This window comes from Oryctolagus cuniculus, chromosome 6 (genome assembly GCF_051225735.1).
Source record: "Oryctolagus cuniculus isolate XC-2025 breed Fujian yellow rabbit chromosome 6, ASM5122573v1, whole genome shotgun sequence".
NCBI classification, from domain to species: Eukaryota; Metazoa; Chordata; class Mammalia; order Lagomorpha; family Leporidae; genus Oryctolagus; species Oryctolagus cuniculus.
Genome location: NC_142872.1, coordinates 22259671 through 22273877, shown reverse-complemented (window position 1 = coordinate 22273877; position 14207 = coordinate 22259671). Strand labels below are relative to the sequence as shown.

Genomic DNA, 14207 nt, shown 5'->3' with positions numbered 1-14207 from the left:
CACCTGGAAGGGCAGGGGAGGATGGCCCAACTGCTTGGACCCCTGCACCCACATGGGAGACCCACAGGAAACTTGTGGCTTTGGCCTGTCCCAGCCCTGGCTGTTGTGGCCATTTGGGGAGTGAATTAGTGGAGAGAAGGTGTCTCTCTCTCTCTCTCTCTCTCTCTCTCTCTGCCTCTGGTTCTCCTTCTCTGTAATTCTGATTTTCAAATAAATACATCTTAAAAAAAAAAAAAAGACTGCACTGCAAGTTCAAGGCTGAATTGTGGCACCTCCTTGTCAACACAAAGGACAAGAGGCAGCCACAGACAGAGTTGGCCACAAAAAACGGTGTAAAGAGTTCAACACAATGATTGAAGCCCCCACCACAGAGGTGCAACCCTCTCTGTTAATAAAGACAAGTCTGAATGATCCCCGGAAGCGGAAATGTGGTCACTGCACTATTGTGCAGAGCTATTATGGGCAGGGCAGGTAAAAGCTCAGGGCAGAGACACATCCACCTGCAGGAGAAGCAACCAGGCTCCCAGTTAAACACAGCAGGTTATTCACAGGACCTGATCTCTCTCTCCCTCAGCACCACTGATAGGCCAGTCAAGAAATCAAATGGAAAGGCCTGTGCTGTGGCATAGCAGGTAAAGCTGCCACCTGCGGACCAGCATCCCATATAGGCACCAGTTCCATTCCCCACTGCCCCACTTCCAATCCAGCTCCCTGCTAATGTGCCCGGAAGAGCAGTGGAAAATGGCCCAAGTCCTTGGGCCCGTGCACCCATGTGGGAGACCTGGAGGAAGCTCCTGGCTCCTGGCTTCAGATTGGCCCAGCTCCTGCCATTGTAGCCAATTGGGGAGTGAATCAGTGGATCAAAGAGTCAGTCTCTCTCTCTCTCTCTCTCTAACTCTGCCTTTTAAATAAAAAAAATATCAAATGGAGGGGCCTATATTGTGGCTAGCGGGTTAAGCCACCACCTGTGATGACAGCACCCCCAGTCCTGGTTGCTCTACTTCCAATCTAGCTCCCTGCTAATGCTCCTAAAAGCAGCTGAAGATGGCTCAAGCACATGGGCCCCTAAAACCTATGTGGGAGACCCAGATGAAACTGCTCACTGCTGGCTTTGTCCTGGCCCAGCCCTGGCTGTTGCAGCCATCTAGAGAATGAACCAGCAGATTCTCTCTCTCCTCTCTCTTTTTCCCTGTCTCCCTTCACCCTCCTTCCCTCCTTCTCTCTGTAACTCTGCCTTTCAGGTAAATAAGTAAATTTTTTAAAAGACTAAAAAAAAAAATCAAATGGTATAAACTCTCAAAGGCCAAGAGGATGGTGAAGGAGACACGGATCGCTAAGATGTACATAGGCTCCTGGGAGCTAGCAGAGGACAGGGGATGCGGGCAGGAGGCCGAATAAGGACACCCATGGGAAGCAAGCACTTCATCTCCCTCCCCTGAAGCTTGGAGGAGCTCAGGTACTGTGGATGGTGGGGATAAGAGACAGGAACCGAGTGGTATGTGTGTTGGGGGTAAGGATCTGGAAAAACTGACTGAAACCTTCCCCAAACTCCACCCTCACTCCCACCCCACACAGCAGGAGATAAAAGACAGGACAAGGAAGATTCCAACCAGAGGGAGGGCAGGTTAGCACTGGGGATGAAGGTGAGGTCTGAGACGGAACAATGGAACTCCACAGGCTGCCCTCCCCCTCCTCTCGACCCCAGGTATACATCACCCTGGGCAGGAGCAGGTGCATTTAAAACACAACTGCAAACTCTGCGACACTTCTCCCACTGAGAGTGGGTCCGTGTCGCCTCCTCTGAAACTGGGCAGGTTTATGATTACCGTGGAAGCTATGCAGTGTGACTTCCAAGGCAAGGCCAGAAAAGGCCACACAGCTTCCATCTTGCTGTCCGGAACATTCATACTAAGCGTCAGCTCCCAGGCCCTGTACTAAAGAGGCCATGCTTAGTCTCTCTGGTCAGTGGTCCCAGCTGGCCTCAGCCTTCCAGCTGTCCCTGCCAAGTGAAGGGTTATCTTGGAAGTGGATCCCTCAGCCCCAGCTGTTCCAACTCCCAGCCACCATCCAAGTCACCCCCTAGCTATTCCAGTTATCCCAGCCTCAGCCCCAGACATGGTGGAACAGGGGAGACCTGTGCGCCTTCTGAATCCTTGACTGGTACTGTAACAAAGGGGTGGCTGCTCATGCTGCCGAGTCTGGGGGCGGTTTGCTGTGCAGCCATAGGCCAACTAGTGCTATTCGGCGAGGAAGCTGCACCCAAAGGACCTCTGGTGATACTTACAGATGCTTTCAGTTGTCACAGCTCTGGGAAGGAGGTTGCTGCTGGCATCCAGTGGGTAGGGGTCAGTGATGCTGCTAACCACTCTACAATACACAAGACAGACCCTGACAACCGATGATCTGGCCCAAACTGTCAACAGTGTTAAGGCTGAAAGAGCTAGCCCTGGAGAAAGATGCTAAAGTTTGGAGGCTTGATAATGAAAAGTCTGGCTCCCTCCCAAAAGAGAATTCCCAGTTGGTAAATTCTCCCCAAGTACACAGAGTTTAGCCCAGCTTTGTACTGCTCCATTCATAAATATCAACAGGCAGCCAAGGCATCCAGCATTTGAGGAAAGCCTCCAAAAGGAAAGGAGAAAAAGCAAACAAAAAGAAACCAGGAGGAAACAAAGACTTGAAAGACTTTTTACTTGAAAATTCACTTATGCAGAAGAGCATGCACAGGAACCCTCAGAAACAGGCATGGGTGGGTACACACCTCATGCATAAGGAAGCGGGTCTCCCCATGTCACTGATGTTATTGGCCAGCAGGGCACTTGGCAGGGTGTGGGAGGGAGCCAGGCCCAGCAGCCTTGCAGTGGCTACCATTTCCACTTCCCAGCAGGCTATGTGTGCCCAAGAGACCCTCCTGACTGTGCCTGGGTTTGAATCTCAGCTCTCTTGCTGATACCAGCTTCTTTTCAATGTGTACCCTGGGAGGCAGCAGGCGGTTCAAATAGTTGGGACCCTGCCACCCAAGTGGGAGATGTAGACTGAGTTCGAGGCTCCTGGCTTTTTGGCCTGGCCCTATGCTGTGGTTGGCATTTTGAGGAGTAAACAAATATTTGGGCACTCTGTCTCCCAAATAAATTTAATCAATCAATTAATTAAAAAACACTTAGATTTAACACAAGATCACAGTATTCCTCTGCTGGAAGGATCCTGGTGTATTCCTCTTAATATAGAAACAAACCATCCTTTCCCGAAAAGAAGTCATGTTACTCTGCCAATGCCTGCTATGACTTGTACAGGCTGGACAAAGCCTAGGGAGGAAGTGAGGAAGGGGTGGCCATGGAGGGAACAGGGAAGGCAGAGCAGAGAGGCCAGGCAGTGGGCCCACCCCGAATGGCTAGAGAGCGAGTCAAGTTCTCCCAAGGGAAACACTGCTGTACTGGGTGCCGTGGTTTGAATGTCTAAACTCTGGCTGACATTTGATAGCCATTGTGGCAATGTTGGGCTGCAGGGCCTGTGGAAGGGGATTCCATCTTTAAGAGGACTAACGTCTTCCAACACCTCCTGCTTTCTTTCCCACACATGTTCACCTGCCCTCGCACCTCTCCACCATGTTACCGCACAGCACAAGACCCTGCCGATCGTGGACTTCCCAGCCTCCAGAACCAGGAGCCTGCAGAAACTTCTTCCCTTTCCCAAATCAGCCTAAGTGTTCTCTTATAGCAATAGGAAATGGGCTAAGACAGAGTCTAAGGACCTCTCGGCCATCTATGATGACGATGAGCTGTCCTCACTGTCCATGGCTCACTCTGTCCCCTAGGCCTTCATCTTACCCAGCTGCCAAGACTGCTAGCGTGCTGGTTGTCCCTGAAAGCTTTCCAAGGCTTTTAAGTTGCAAAGTTCCAAACCAGGTAGGATCTCATTGTTCTCTTACCCTGTGGCTGTTGTTTGCCTCCAGTCGGTTGGGAACTCTAGCACCTGGAAGAAAAAAGGAAAGTAAACAATTGAGGCTGCGCATGGAGGGTGGAAGCCTGCATGGAAGCTGAGCATTGTGAGTTGGCTGTGTGCTGGCGCAAGACAGAGACAGAAACCACGGTGTCCACCCAGGGCCATTCTCCACTTGGACGATTTCCCTCTCACTCAGCCCGGTAACGCTCAAGGCCCCTCCTTCATTTCTACAAATACATCAGTCATCAGCTATTCACTGAGCACCTTCTATGTGCCAGGCACTTCCATGGGGCTCAGGGATGCAGCAAGACAAAGTAAACAAAACCTCTTGCCTTCATGGAGTCTGCAGCCAATGGAGGGACAGTGACAACCAATAGGACAATAAATTGAAAACATAGCAGTCAGAGGAGTTAAATGCTACACTGAAAAAATAAAGCAGAAGAGGGTGGCAGGCAACTCTGGGGAAGGGGTGCTGAGATTCTTCATGGTGTGTCCAGGGAAGGCAGGACACCTGAGGAGGTCAGTCATGAAGTGAGGACAAACGAGGATAACGGAGACGCATTCATGGGGAAGAGGCTTTCCAGATCGAAGTCTCAGCAAGTGCAAAGATCTGGAGGTGACAGCCTGCCTGGCGCATGAAGATCAGTGAGGAGGAGGGGCCTGGCACTGTGGTGCAGTGGGTTATGCCACCTCCTTCAATGTCAGCATCCCAAATGAGTACTGGTTCGAGTCCTGGCTGTTCCACTTCCCAGCCAGGTCCCTGCTAGTAAGTCTGGGAAAGCAGCAAAAGATGGCCCAAATACTTGGCCCCTGCCACCTATGTGGGCGATTTGGCTCTTGGCTTTGGCCTGGTCCAGCCCAGCTGCTGCAGCCATTTAGGGAATGAACCAGCAGATAGAAGACTTCTCAATCTCTCTCTCTCACTGTAGGTCACACTTCAAATAAATAAAATAAACTTTTTTTTTTTTAAAATACATCAGTGAGGAGGGCAGTGTGGCTAGAATAGCATGAGCAGGGGAGAGGAGAGGAGATGAGAGGGGTTAGAGGCTCAAAGAGTACAGGCAAGAAAGAATAAAAAGCCCTCACATGACCTTGGCTTTGGCTCTGAGAAGGAGGCACACACATAGAGAAGTGGCATGGTGTGACTCACATTTTAACAGGATCTTTCTGAATGCTGTGTTGAGGATAAGAGAGGTAGAACCAGTTAGGGGGCTAATGCAGAAATCCTCCCAACAGTAGCTTGGAAGTAGCAGAGCAGTAGCACAGAGGTGTTGAGATATGGTCAGAAGTTGGCACAGATGGGCTTTGAAAAATGGAGCCCACAGCATTTGCCGGTGGACTGCAGGTGAGAAATGCAAAAGCAGTCAAGCAGAACCCCAGGTTTTTGGCCCGGGTAACTGGGAGGATGAAACTGCCATTTTCAGAATTGTAGGTACCAGATCAAGCATGTTTGGGGTGAAGATAAGGAACTCAGTTTTGGACATATTAAGTGGAGGTGCCTTTTATTTTTTTATCTTTAAATATCTATTTTATTTATTTGAAAGGCAGAGTGACAGATAGAGAGGGAGAGACAGAGAGAGAAAGTGATCTTCCATCTGCTGGTTCACTCTCTGAATGATGGCATTGGTCGGGGTCCATCCAGGTCTTCCACGTGGATGGCAAGGGTCCAAGTGTCTGGGCCATCTTCTGCTACTTTTCCAGACACATTAGCAGCAAAGTGAAGCAGATGATATGGGATGCCTGCATCACAGATAGCAGTTCAAGCCACTGTGCCACAACGGCAGGCCCTGAGAGGTACCTTTTAGACCAGTGTAGACAGGTGGATAAGGGTAGCTGCTGAGCATGTAGTCCCTTACAACCGTGGACGCAGGATGAGATCATCAAGGGGTGGATGCCAACAGAGAAGCAGCCCCAGGACTGAGTCCCATCCAGTAGCTCAGGCAAGGAGACGGAGAGGGCCCAGTAAGCACAACAGGAAGGCCACCAGGAGGAAGAAGGAGCAACCCACCGTGATAGGTCAAGTTACATGAGGACAGAGAATTGACACCTAGATTTAGCACTGTGGAGTCCCCGAGATCCTGGTAGGGGCAGATTTGGTGGGGATGAACACTTTGGAGCAGGTTCAAGAGCGGGACTCAGGTCCTGAGCAGAGGTACAGAGGTAGCTAGTGCAGCAGGAAGACTAGAAGCCAAGGGGCAAGGGATCAAAAGGTGAACCTGTTCTGCCCTCACTTTGCTCACTCATAAAAATGTGAAGTGCAAAGCTGGCATTCACACAACACCTGCCAGCTGCAATTATTGCTGGCGCTGGGCCAGGCCCTCTCTGTAGCTGAGCCTCATCCCCCTCTGGCCCCAGAAGCCAGCCATCTACCTGGTTCTGGATGGCCCGGAAGTGATTCCCATTGTAGCCTTAGGACAAACACCCATGGCTTGGGGCTGTTGGGCAAGTCCTCAGCTCTTTACGAACCAAACTTTCCTCCTGCAGGGAAGTGACAGCGAGAAGACAGGCAGGGTTGATGCTGCCACAGAGCTTGCCTTCCTGGTAGGAGACAAACACTGCCCAAGCAGGCAGGTAGACACTCTTAGATGTACACAGAGCTCCGAGGACAGTACCATGGGGTTACAGAACCCATGTTACAGTGAGCATGGAGGGGCCTCCTGTGGCCAGGTGGAGTGGTCACACAGCCTCTTTGGGCAATGCCAGTTAGGATGAGGCCTGCATAATGTCTGGCTATTCCTTTGGGAGTAGCCTCGACCCCACTAGGGTCAGGCCTCTCTGCAGCTTCTACAGTCTCTGAAGTCCTGGAACAAGGCAGGGACCTAGGCTAGAAGGAAACCCTCCCTTTTCTCTCTCCAGTACACACCATGGGAAGTTTCTTCCTCCATAACTAGAGAAGATATTCTTCTTCACTGAAGGAAATTTTGAAAATATGTAAAACAGAGAAAAAAAGTCACTTATAATTCTATTATCCAGAGGTAAGTACCATTCATGTCTGGCACACACCTTTCCAGACGTTTTTCTGTGTGTCTATATACATATTTTACAAGAACGAGATCGCATATATTAGGTTTTGTGACTTAAATTATGACGAAATCTATTACGAAGAGCTCTTTTCAAGTCATTAATGTTTTCTTCTATAATTTTAACAGCTTGAGGGTGGTATTGCATTACCTGTAGATTTTCCACCCTAGTTTATGCAACCCCACGCAGGGGCCCTGCCTGCTTGCATTGTTTCTAGTGACAATGAACAAACTCCGCATGGGTGCTCTTCCGGGAGGGCTGCAAACCTCAGGATTGTTTCTCTGGGTTACAAAAAACAGCCACTGCCCAGGAACAGTGCCCAGGGGCGCCTGGAGCAGGAGGCAGAGGAGGTCTGAGGGAAGGGCCGAGGGCAGGGACAGCAGAGCTGTGCCCCCAGAGAAGCCACTCCGACCGCAGAGGCTGACTCAGCCCTAGGTGGGGCCTGGCTCTTGAGTTTTCCCTCCCTGGAGGCCTGCTGCAGCAGGAAAACAATAGGCCCCTCCCACAAGCCCAGTAAAATCCCAGGGGATTCCCCACGTGGACCAGGAGACGCCTGTCCTGACCCCAGCACACAGCCTACCCTACCCCTGTCCTCCCCACCTCCACAGCCCCGAGGTGGCCTGGGAGGGGGACGTCCCTGGTCAGGAGTCGCATGGCTGCCTGGGACTGCTGGGATCCAGAGGGTTCCCCAGCTACAGCAGCCCCTCTCCTCTGCCGGGCCCAGCCTGACTCTGGCTCCTGAATCCTCCAACTCCTCACAGCAGGCAGCAGTGACAGTGTCTGCCCCTCAGGAGAGCACTGTCCTCACAGTGAGTTCCGGGGTGAGATGGGAAAAGCGTAAGCCCTGGAGGCCACCGGACCTCTGTTTGAATCCTGCCTTTCACACATTCCGACCTCACCTTGGGCAAGTGACTTCCTCTGTGGAGCAGAGGCACCACGAGGGAGGGGCTCGGGTCTGTTTTTGTTTGCAGTTACATCTGAACCACTCAGCAGGCAGCAGGTGCTCCACAAATACTACGCCAAGTCAATGCATGATGCCTTCCAAGCCTCAGTATGCTCATCTGTAAAATGGGGATGATCACCCTGATCTCAGTCTTGCCTCAGTGAAATGCATTAACACGGTGCCTGGTGCTAACACACACCAGAGCCCAGAACCCGGGAGGGTTGGCCGAAGCCCAGACCCCATGGCACAGGCTGGGACTTTGCAGTCTCTTCCTGTTAGACAACACCAGTTTGCCTCCACTTTGCTCCTCAAAACTGCCTGGTACAGCAAACATCATACTGTGTGTCCCACTCCCCCTTAGGGCTCCAGGGAGGTTTCAGGATGAGAGTTTTGCCTCTGTGCCAACCCTGTGCCTCTGAACAACACTTTGCAACAAGCCAGCTAGCTTTTTACATTCCACAAACAAGGATGCTGAGGCTTAGGAGGGTTAGGGGCCTTGCCCACGGCCCATGTTGGGCAGTGTCGGAACAATGTCTGATCCCAGCTCTGATTCTTGGGCCTGTGTTCAGTTCTAGGTGCAAAGGGGGCATGGTCAGTGAGGAAGACAGGACTCCAAAGGGAAGGAGGGCCCTGGGGAGTCAGCAGCGTACCACATTCACCTGAGCTCTACCCCAGCTTTCCAGGGATCACCAGCCTACAGCACCCGTGACTCCCAGAGGCCCCTGGTTCGGCTGGGTTGAGACAGAGAGGAGGGCCCCAGGATTCCCCTACTAGTGTGCAGCCTCAGCCAGCAAGGGTACTTGAGGATCCCCAGGCCAGGCTGGCTGTCAAGGCCACAGCAGTGGGGATGGTAGCTGCACAGCACCTGCGCAGAGCTGGCCTAACCCAGCTGTGGAGGAGAAGCTCACCGCTAGACCACAGCATCTTAATTTGCTCACCTGGGAGAGCCCAGGACCCCTGTGGCATCTGGCGTGTGGTGAAGTCTAAGTGAGTGGAAGTCCCAGACCTCTTGCATCCAGGAGTGAGGAAGAAGGGGAGGCTGGATCTAAGCCCCGGATGCAGAGTGACTGGAGGGTTTTAACACTCAGGAACGGTTTCCATCTCCCCTTCCATGGTGAATCCCATGTTTCTAGAGGGCAGGTCCGTGGGTGATTCATCCTTGTGTCTCTACCACATCCTGTTGGTTACTTTGCAGAGCTGATACTGGGTAAGTGTAGCTCACTGAAGGTGTAACTGAGCCCAGTAGGCAGGATGACAGGTGGCATGTGCTCTGCATGCCTGGGTTGCCAGGGAAGGCCAGTCCTGCTAGTCCAGTGTGTCCTGACCAGGATGGCCCTAGAGAAGTGGCAACCTTTTCCCTCAGGCAAACACAGAGCATGCCTCCCTCTGCAGAACCCACTGAGGCAACTAGCTCTCCATTTCTTAGCCAAGGAGATCATTTAGGGGAAACTACCTACATCCAGGTGCTTCCCTAGTGACAGAAATGGATGGTGTTTGTGGCATAACATCCTTGCCCCTGGGAAGCAGGAAGGTCCTAGGCCATGGGAAAGATAAGGCCCAGCCAATGATCTCATGACGAGGATGAACGCTGCTGCTTTTGCTACGTAGGAAGCTACAAATTAGCTTAAGGAATCTAAGGAAAAACAAAGATTCTGCAGAAAGCAAAGCCTCAGAAGCACAGTATTTTGCATTTACAAAGTCCTGTCCATGCCCTGATAACCTTACAGGTGGTCCCAGCCTTCACCCCAAGGAAAGCTCCCTAGGAGAACCTTCTCTGCTCAGCACCAAATGGGTCACCCAGCTTGATAACACTGGGCGAGGAAACCTTCATAGTCTTTCCCAAAGGAAGGCACCCTAGGGGACTCTCCTCTGCCCAACCAAGCCAGGTAGGCTACCCAGTCTGCTAGCACTGTGGGAGGGATTTCACCTAATTCACACTGGGCAAACCTTCTGTCCAGGAGGAGGGAGGAGGGGAAGAACAGGACCCCAGTCCCTTAAAAGCTCCAGTCTGAATAGAAACTGCATGCTCAGCTCTCTCAGCCTCTCCTGAGATACCCGCCTGGCTTGTCAGGTGTAGTCTCTCCATCAGAGCATGTAACCTTGCCTTCCCCAGTCTGAATGAGCTGGCACTCTCAGATTTTGTGTGGATAGAACATGTCTGGTAGGATATGTCCCACCCCATTAAACTGTAGAGGAAATATGGCCACAATCAGAGACAAAAAAAGAAAAACGGACCCCTCCCGACACAAACCTTGAAAGTGGCTGCTTGTGATTAACTAGTGAAACAGCTGCCCACTGTTACCTTGTTTAGGGAGGGAAGATGTCCTAAGTTCTGTTTCTATAAACTCTCATCATAAATCTGACCTAATCAATTTGCCCCTGGTATCTCTTTCACAAACATCCTGAACCCACTGACCATTGGAAGTGTGGTCCTAAGTCATGCAGGCTACAATTTAAACCTGCCAATGCTGTAACAGCTAAGGTACGATGCAGATGAACCTTTACATGTTGTAAGAAACTTGGATTGGATGCTCAGTTATCAGGAAACGATTCCAACTGAGCCCGCTGGCATTAATAAACTGTTTGGATCCCTCACTGTCTCTGGCACCTGTCTGAATTAAGGGCATTTTCTCATCCCAGATTTCTGTAAAGAAACCTTGTTACCTTATTCACCACTCATCTCTGTTGCCTCTGAATTCTTTCTTGCCTGAAGACACAATCTATTCTATTTGTCTCTGCTACACCTGCATACAGGTGTACATACAGGAAGTCCTGGGGTTGCATAATTAAAACAAGCTCTTGCCTGTTAAGTGTGAATTGTCTCCCTTTGCAAGTGTGCGGCATGAGGCAGTGGAGGATGTGTCTTTACAAAGCCAGGCTCAGTATGAATTTATCACTCACCTGTCTGTAAAGCTTCAGGTGCAGGCTAGGGCCTGGGAGTACAGGGTGCTCTAGACCCTGGAGCAGGACATCCCATGAGACTAGGTCCTTACTCCATATCCTGACACCTAATGAAGTCTACAGAATCAGGTCAGAACTCCTCAGACAGCAGCCAAAGGCCTACAGGGTCTGGGCCACACAGCACCTGTCCGCATCCCCTTCCCATCTTGTGTTTCCCTCACCTAATGCTGTGCCTGAGGTGAGAGGCAGCTGCCTGGACGGTGTTCTCAAAGAATGGGCTTCCGACCGGGGCATCAGTGTCACCTGGGATAATGAGAAAAACGGCCAAATTTTCAGGCCCCAGACCTACTGACTCAGAACCTCCGGGGCTGGGCCAGCAGCCTGTGCTTTGAGGAGTCCGCCAGTGTTTCTGATATGCATGAAAGCTGGGGAACTGGCGGGTTATGCCTTTCCCCGAGCCTGGGTTGCCCTTCCTAGCCTTTCTCTGTCTGCTGTGATCCCAGCTGAGCACCACCCAAGGTTCAGCTCAGGATCATCTCTTTGAGGAAGCCCACCCAGTCCTTGGAGCATCTGCAAGTGTCTGCCTCCAACCCAGAGCCTCTTTGCTTCTCTCTCTCTGGCGCCTATTTTATGCTTCTGTTTTACAGTGAACTTTGGGCATTTGTTAACTGCCTCCCCAAACTGATTCCCCGGCAGACACACCCACAGAACTCTGACAGCACCTACAGAAGGAAAGGCCGAGGATTCCTGCACTCACTCCAACAAACCCCACGGAGGACCTGCCCCATGGGCAGCGGCTCTGCTGGGCACTGGCACTTAGGCTCAGAGATAATAGGCAGGGTCTTATCCTCCGGAAGCCTTTAGGATCCCAGGGGGTTCCCATATGCCTCCCTAAAAGTACCTATCCAAAAGATAACCTCTGTTCTGACTTCGATCACCACAGGTTAATTTAATCTAGTTTTAAACTTCATATAAAGAAGCCCGCCTATATCATTCCCCTCTCAGAGATTCCAGACCTTAATCTAAAGGTGATGTTGAGGGGCGTAGAATCATATCTTCTACAGGTGCTTCCTACAGATCGGGGGCGTAGGCCCTGGAAAATCGTCTAGTAGGTATATTTTTGATGTCTAACTTCTCTTGTTCAACACTATGAGGTCCATCTATGATGTTGTAAGTAGCCATGGTTTGTACTTCTTGAAAATCTCTGTGTTGTATTTCATTATGTGCATATGACACAATTAATATATCATTCTACCATGGATGGACACTTGGGTTGTTTCCAGTTTGGGGCTCCTGTAAATAAAGATACCATGGACATCCTTATTTATGGTTTTTGTGGACACTTACTCTCATTCCTCTTAGTGCATACGAAGGTTTACAGCAGGGGTATAACCTTAGCTTTAGTATGTACTGCAAACAGTTTTCCAAAATGACTGTACCAATTAACATTCCCACCAGAAATGTATGAGAGCTTGGTGTTGTCAATCTTTTAAACTTTAGTCATTCTTGTGGGCTTATAGTGGTATCTTACACATTTGAATTTCCTTATTGGCTATTTATATATGCAGTATTTAGATGTTTCTGTTGAAAATTTCGCCTAAATTTTCTTTTTCTAACAGTGACATGCAGGAGTTCTCTATACATTCTGAATGCAAATACTTGTCCTCTGTCAGGTGTTGTACTGAGCGCATCTTCCTCCTGTCTCTACCTTGCCTTTTTACCCTGTTCACAAAAGCTCAGGCTGGGCATTCAGCTTAGCAGTTAAGATGCCAGTTAAGACACCTTCTCAGAGTACTTGGGTTTGACCTGGCTCTGGCTCCAGCTCCTGATTCCAGCTTCCTGCTAATGCAGAACCTGGAGGGCAATGGTGGTGGCTGGAGTGATCGAGTCCTTGCCATCCAAGAGGGAGATTTGGATTGAGTGCCTGGTTGCTGGCTTCAGCCCCAGCCTGAGCCCCTGCCTTCGTGGGCATTTGGGTTGTGAACCCAGAATGGGAGCTCAACTCCATCTGACTCTGTCTCTCAAATAAATAAAAATGTTTAACAGTTCATGAATGTTTAATTTTTCATCTATGGCGACTGCTTTTTGCATCCTGTGTAAGTAATCTTTATCTGAAGAAGAGCAGCATACACAGAAATAACAACAGCAAAAACTACAGACAGGAAACAGCCCACAGAAGTAGAGGAGGTGTGGTGGTGAGCATCAGAACCGTCTGTGATGGGAAGGCGTGTCCACCTGAGCAAGCTGTGTGACGCCTGACTCAGCATCACCAGGCCGTGAAGAGGCGAGCTGAGTCTCCAACCAGCTCCGTGAGGACATGCTGATGCCCTATCTGGATTGACAGCTGTGCTAGGGGCTGCGAATAGCTCTGTGGAGGGGAAGGGGACCCCAACTGACTGGCTTAATGGAAGGACCACCCCTTTTCATGTTAAACTGGGTCCAGTCTCCCAAGCCCTGCTGACTCCCCCTAGTCAGGCCTTGCTCCTCTGCCCTGCAGAGTGGTGTTGACACTTGTTAGCTGGCTCCAGAGGGGGAAATTCTCCCCTCCATGAGTCACCAGGCAGGTGGGAGGAGCTTCGCTCAGCAAGGCTGGACTACAAACCCTCACTGTGCTACCTCACTTCCAAAATCCCCTGCCATGCTCTGGGACAAACTCGAGATCCAAAAACTTCCCCCATGTTTCCCCTGCTCAGGGCAAAACAATGCCCTGGGAATCACAAGCGGTGTGGTAGAACTGACTTCACCAAAGGAAATAAAAGGGACCTCAGGCTCAGGGTTGTGAGATTGTAGTCTGGTGTGAACATGACCCTACCTCAGCTGGTGTGACATGGTGGTGGCAGGTGGGTGGCTCTGTCACCATCCAAGGGGACCCCAACCCACTAGGGACACCATCTGCCCCCTCCAGCAGGAAGCCAGGCCCAGCAACCCTGGGACGGTGTCCTCCCCTTCCACTTCTCACTCGGGGCACTCAGAGCTGTGGCATGGGACATACGTCACTGCTGTCACAAGCATATTCTTGCACTAGAGTAGGTGGGATCATGGTTGGTAACACTCATTGCTGACATTTTCACGTGGCCAATTAGGGCACAGCCACCGAAATATCTCCAGCAGCACCCAGGTTCTGTTTTCCCTCCTCCGCCTTGTCCCACTCACCACCCTCCTATAAGAACACAGAACCCAGTGAAGGCCAAAGGGGTCCTTGAAATCCCCAAATGTTACACAAAAGTACTGGCATGTTTCCTGGGGAGTGGGCCTATCCATTCCAATAAACTCTGGAAGAAGTATGTGTGTCCTCAAAAGCTAAGAACTGGAGCGAGCATTCAGCCCAGGGGTTAAGACACCTGCATTCCACAGAAGAGTGCCTGAGTTCTATTTCTGGCTCTGGCCCTTAAAAAAAATTTAT

The 14207-nt window shown here is 50.8% G+C and overlaps 1 long non-coding RNA gene across 19 annotated transcripts in view; it reads right to left on the bottom strand.

The window, feature by feature from the left end:
* Positions 1-14207, bottom strand: part of LOC103347986 (uncharacterized) — a 117400-nt gene that overhangs the window by 68768 nt on the left and 34425 nt on the right. For 14 of the 19 annotated variants that reach the window (XR_016236074.1, XR_011389722.2, XR_007918955.3 and 11 more), the window contains exons 3-4: positions 3926-3969; positions 2285-2367 (exon numbers count right to left, since the gene is read on the bottom strand). This is a non-coding gene — a long non-coding RNA (uncharacterized LOC103347986). The remainder of the gene's footprint in view (positions 1-2284; positions 2368-3925; positions 3970-14207) is intronic. The other 5 variants (XR_016236081.1, XR_016236083.1, XR_016236084.1 and 2 more) reach the window with 1 other exon arrangement.